This window comes from Centroberyx gerrardi, chromosome 5 (assembly GCF_048128805.1).
Source record: "Centroberyx gerrardi isolate f3 chromosome 5, fCenGer3.hap1.cur.20231027, whole genome shotgun sequence".
Lineage (NCBI taxonomy): Eukaryota > Metazoa > Chordata > Actinopteri > Beryciformes > Berycidae > Centroberyx > Centroberyx gerrardi.
This window is the reverse complement of record NC_136001.1, coordinates 34,724,814-34,730,872: the sequence shown is the minus strand read 5'-3', so window position 1 is coordinate 34,730,872 and position 6,059 is coordinate 34,724,814. Positions and strand designations below refer to the sequence as shown.

The window sequence follows — 6,059 nt, the reverse complement described above, 5'->3', positions numbered from 1 at the left end:
GTGAAGCACCGAGGCTTTCCTTCACTCTGTTTTCCATTTCTTTGATCGTTTGTGGAAATAAAGTCGACTCACAGCAGCTCACCTGGTCTCAGCAGGCAGCGGGCCGTCTCCTCCTCACACCTACCTCCTTCAGGTGAGCAGCAGCCGGCCTTCATGACCCACACATCCTGTTCTGCTCTGTGTGGAATACCTGGGACGCTTCAAATAGCCTTTTTTTTTTAGCCATTTGTTTTTCCGACACAGAAAACCGTGTTCGTCCATCTCAAATACTTCCAGATCTCCAGCGCAGGGGAGAAGCTGAAGTAAATAGTAATTATGTAGTAATGTAGTAGCAGTAAATAAGAATGAAACTTGATCCCAGTGAGCTCCACTTGTGTAGCGTCTCTAGTGCTTTGTTTGAATATTTGTGTCAGACAGTTTCATCATCGGCGACCGACAGGCAGACAGAGGCTCGGCGACCTGTAACTTCTAAAGTATTTGACCATGATTGGTATTTTTTAAAATCCTATTAAAAATCCTATTATGTTTTTTATTCAAAACATAATAGAAACCTTTTATACTTTTACAGAGATTAGGATTCAGAAAAAAAAAAGTGTAGTTCTGCCCTTTTTGCACCAAATTTAATGTAGGTCTTTCACTTGAGCCTTTTGGATTTCCCCCTTTATTTTAATTTTGTTTATGATTACAAATGTGTTGTTTTCACCGTCAGATAGAGCTCAGTAACAGCTTTCCAATGATATGTATAATGTGTGTGGTCAGGCAGAGTTTACCAGAGCAGCTACACAAGGAAATGTGTTTCAGATATCGAGGGTCTAGAGTGAATTGGGCGAAAGTGACATTTTCCTGCATGCATCTATGTTTTTTTTATTCAAAACATAACACAGGAACTGTTCATCCTCTCACAGAAATTAAGGATAAGAAAATTGATGGTCTATAAAGTTAAGTAAGTCAAAGTTAAGTCAAGTCTCATGGATTTTCCCCTTTTAATTTTGTTTATGGTTACAGATGTGTTCTACTATCAGATAGAGCTCAATAAAAACTTTCAGTGATGTATAATACTCATTTTAAGCTAAGATGTTATTTACACCCCTTTTGCACCAAATCCTCGATACTAGAGTTCTAGATATATAGAGTTTGGTTCCAAAATGAGAAATTCACTATTTAACAACAGGAAGGCCAACAAGGCGACAGCTGAAGGGGGAAATAGAATTAGAACTATTTCCTTGTGTGATTTCTGAAAAATCGAATAACACTGCTTTGTACAGAAACTGCGTTAAATTAATATCATGAAGGGACATTTTTGGAGCTGAGACATTTCAGCTGTAAAATTGACAGAGACTCCACCTTTCTAGTGTTAAACAAACTGACAGCTACTCTAACAGAATGATCAACAGCACAGAATTAAAGCAAATGGTGAAGCTTTTTAAAGGATAGTAGTCAAGTCCTTGGTTGACTTAATGAGACTTTTATAGACCGGATCCGACAGATTTTAGAGAAATTGACTGAAGTTTGATCAGGTGATAATTTTCCCCCTGAAATGGATCTCTAGCAAAGGTTTTTAATCATGTGCAAGAGAGTTTTTCATTTTAACCAAACTCCACAGCAGCTGATTTCTCAGATCAGTTCCTTTTTTCTGACCGACAGACTCACAAAATGACACGAAATGAGCATCAACTCTTGAAACTCGGCCTTCATGTTTCTGACGGGAATCCAGTTCAGATCAGGTTCCTCCTCTAGTAACTAACTAGTAAAATAACTGTTCTCTCTGCTGCCGTCTGGTAGACGTTACCGAAGCATCCGGGCACGGACTACCAGACTCACCAACAGGTTTTACCCCCAGGCCATCAGGCTTCTCAACCAGCAGTGATCACATTGATCACATGATCACCTCAATGGGTAGGAAAAGCAGGTGTGAAAGGCCCAGGCCAGGGATCTCCTCCTACTCCTCCTCCCCATACTCACCCACAGAATAGCACTCCTACACTTTATATTTATAATATTTAATACTCCTTATAATATTTAATACTCTTATTCTTACTGTCCATATTGCCCATCTTTACTGGCTCTGGAACTGCTGTACTTTTGCTATTTTTGCCCTTATTTGTGACTCTTTTAACATTTAATATTTTATATTTTTCTTTTTAAAAATTTTTTTTTTCTTATGCCTACCATGTAGTTGTTGCTTGCCTTGTCCTAAGAATTTCATTGTTCAGAATGACCTTGTGTGATACTGTGCATTTGATAAATAAAACACTTTGACTTTGACTTTGACTTAGTGAAGGATTCTGGTCCAGCAGCAGGACCTGGACTGGACATTTCCACCTGATGGTCTCATGAAAAGGTTAGCTAACGCTTCAGGTTAGCAGTTGAAACAGTTAGCTTCAGGTTAGCTTCAGGTTTTGCTCATGGTTCAGTAAATGAAAACTTGTTGTCATGAGTTGGGCATTGAACCATCCGACCCCCGCCCCCCGACCCCCGACCCCCGACCTCCGCCCTCTACACCCTGACTGTCCACCGTCAAACTACTTTGTGAGACCAGACTGTTGACCTGCAGCATCTTGCAAAATACATTTTCCAATAAGAGATGACATAAACCAAAACAAAATACCTCTCAGATCTTTCAGCAGTGGGAAGAAGCTGCACAGCAGTCTAGTTTAATAACATGTAAAACTCCTGTCAGGGCAGGACTGACTGGATCCCACTCAGTAAAACAGCGTCATTATGTGTAATTTCCTACAAAAGCCAAGCGTCTGCTGTGTGTGTGTGTGTGTGTGTGTGTGTGTGTGTTGTCTCTCTGACTGGTTAAACAGAAGATGCAAACTAGTTGGGAAACTGCCATAACACACACTTCTGGCTGAGGTTCAGCTGCATTTTATTGCCGTTTGAGAGAGAGATAGAGAGAGAGAGAGAGAGAGAGAGAGAGAGAGAGAGAGAATCTGCATAATGTTTTTAATTGCGCAAGTTAAAGTGCATATGTGCGTGTCTGTTTGTTTGTGTGTGTGTGTGATGTGGTGCAGTGTTTTTTTGCATGTGTGTCAGTTTCATTGTTTCATTGTGATCATAATGCCGTGGGGTCTTTGTGTGTGTGTGTGTGTGTGTGTGTGTGTGTGTGTGGTCTTTACTGTTACATTACAGGACAGACAGAAACAACAAGATAATCACAACAACAGGAAACTTTTCTTCTTCACTTTGAAACATCAAGACATCAAGTCTCGTGTTCAGACTGAACATCAGGACTTCAGACTTTATCTAACTGCTGCCTGAGAGAGTTTCAAAAGCCCAAGAGTCCGACAATCAGTTGAAACATGAAAATCACCAAAACGGGAGTTAGGAGGTTTCATGCAGCACTTTTCACCAGTTACAGCTGTTTACTGACAGTAAAACAACAAGTGACATACTGTGCACACTGAGAGGAGAAGTGAGTGTTAATGACGGTGTTTGGAAGCTTTGGGGTGATGTTGAGAGTTTCATCCTCTTGCTGCATGAATGAAATGATGGTTATGGTTTAACCAGAGATGTACGAAAGGCAGTGTCTCTTTTCTTTTTGTTTTTCTGTTTTGTTGTTTTTCTTTTATACAAGGATGTTTTTTTGTTTTTTTTTACTTCATATTTTCTTTCCTTTCCTTTTATTCTTCCTTCTCACTGAAGGTGGTGGTGGAGCGATGGAAGTGGGTTAAAGTTAATTTGTTGCTATTTTGTTCTGTCTGTAATGTGGGATTTCAATGGAAAATCCAGTGATTATGTAGAAGAGAAAACAAAACAACAACAACAGCAGTGAGTGAAGGCAGAGTGATGGAGGAGAACTGACTGATTCAACAAGAGCAGACCTGTAAACTCTAAGTTTTAGTTGTCCAGTCCAGTTTTCACAGGATTCCCACAGTCCCAGGCCTCAGGGAGTTTGGTTTCTAGACCAATTACCACAAGAATTGGCACAACAACCAATAAAGCGCATGCGTGTTTGTGTGTGTGTGAGGCATAATTCAAATTTGTATTCAAATTTGAGTTGAAATTTGAATTACATCTCACACACACACACAAATCATATTATTGTGCTTTATTTGTTGTTATGCCAATTCTCATACTGTCTGTATTAATGTCTGTAATTTATAAATATGAATACAGTGCACGGTAGATGTATTCTGATGGGAATGATACGCCTCTCAGTAATGTATGGGAGTAGTAATGTGTACATGCACGTTGTCCACTAATGATGTGCAGTGTGTCCTGCAGTGCTCATCCTGTCTGGACAGGCTTTGGTTTCATCAGACTCTCCAGACTGTCCTGGTAGACTTACTATACCATACAGGTGCAACGCTAAATCTTGTTTATCCGGTTTTGCTTCGTAGAAAATGTTGAGTGGGTTTACAGTAACAGTGTTTGCTCCTGTTCGTCTCTATGGAGTTGGATGTATTTTGCACACTCTGAGACACCCAGTTTGACCAGTTGACCCAGTTTGGTGACAGTAAATTGGGGGTTGACCACCACAACAAAAGAAGAGTCAAACTGTTGTTTAGGGATTGTTGTCAGTCAGTTTCAGTGTGATGTGTGAACTGAGATAAACTGAAACTGCCTGTAAAAACGGACGAGGTGACGACTTTAGATTTTACGGCACAAACCCAAACAAATTACCTACAAAACACATACCTAAATAAATACAGAAAGATTTGACTCAAAACGTTTCCAACATTTCAATCGGTGCTGTTTGTACGTATGAGTGTGTGAATTGACACTTCAAATCCATCCAGGAAACACTCTATAAGCTGTATTATATTTGATTATTAAAGATTATTATTGTTATCCTGAAAAACAATCGCACTAAAACTATTCCATGCACTGTACTTCCATACCTGCAGTCATAAGATAAGCAATGGGCAATGGGACCTTTTTTTATTGTGCATTTTCCTAATGATGACAAACATACAGGAATACACAGTTAGACACAGTTGTATAATGAAGGTTGAAGCAGTGATAATAACAGCTCTACCAAAGTGAAATGTGTCTTTAAATGACATCCCTCCTCCTACTCCCCCCCCCCCCCCCCCCCCCCCCCCAGCTTCTTGTGAATTTAGTATCAGATAAGAAAGGAACATTTAGGGATTACAGGTAAGTGACAGGCGCGGCCCGACATGCCTGTGGTTACAGTAAATTGCGGCATTTCCTCTGTTCTGAGTGGATGGCTGCAGGACACAGGCAGTGTGATGCAGGCAGTGTGATGCAGGCAGTGTGATGCAGGCAGTGTGATGCAGGCAGTGTGATACAGGCAGTGTGATACAGGCAGTGTGATGCAGGCAGTGTGATGCAGGCAGTGTGATGCAGGCAGTGTGATGCAGGCAGTGTGATACAGGCAGTGTGATACAGGCAGTGTGATGCAGGCAGTGTGATACAGGCAGTGTGATGCAGAAGTTAACTGTCAGGAAAGAAAACGATAAAAGATTTGCCATTACATGATAACTTCATTGTATGCATTGATAGCCTCAGAGGGAATTGAACCCCAAACCCTGCAGTCAGTGCCTTGCTCTACCTGCTGAGCTACAGACTCAAGACAGACTACCTGCTTTAACTCCAGTAAAAGTTTGCATCTGTTCCCAGTCTCCTCAAGAGCTGATTGGTCCAGACTTAAAGGACGATTCCTTACTTCCATTACATTTCTGCTTGTAAACAAACTAAAGCAAAGGTTTCGCACGATATACGATGGCTCAGGATCAGAACAACATTCTGCAAATAAATGAAGTTAAATTAAAGAAGAAGACTAAGTCCTCACAGGCAGAACAGTCACAGTACTGGGCCCTGATTGGCTGACAATACCAGCTCCTCTAATTTAAGTTAGATTGGCAGATTGGAAGGATTTCAGGATTTTGTTTTCTGAAAGCACCTGGACAAAAATGGCAGATTTTTGAACATGAAATAACTTTAAATTTAACCACTCAAACAAAATCAGATTTTAACAATGTTTTCATTAGACACCTTTGCTCATACATGTAGGCTATTTATTTTTTATTTATTTAACTTTTATTGTACCTGGAAGTCCCACTGAGAACCAGTTTCTCTTTTCAAAGGGA

The 6,059-nt window shown here is 40.4% G+C and overlaps 1 protein-coding gene across 1 annotated transcript in view; it reads left to right on the top strand.

Moving 5' to 3' along the window:
- Positions 1–6,059, top strand: part of dnase1l4.1 (deoxyribonuclease 1 like 4, tandem duplicate 1) — a 16,600-nt gene continuing 10,541 nt past the window's right edge. Inside the window, exon 1 of the mRNA XM_078283525.1 lies at positions 1–133. The gene's annotated coding sequence lies outside the window, so the exon portion shown is untranslated. The remainder of the gene's footprint in view (positions 134–6,059) is intronic.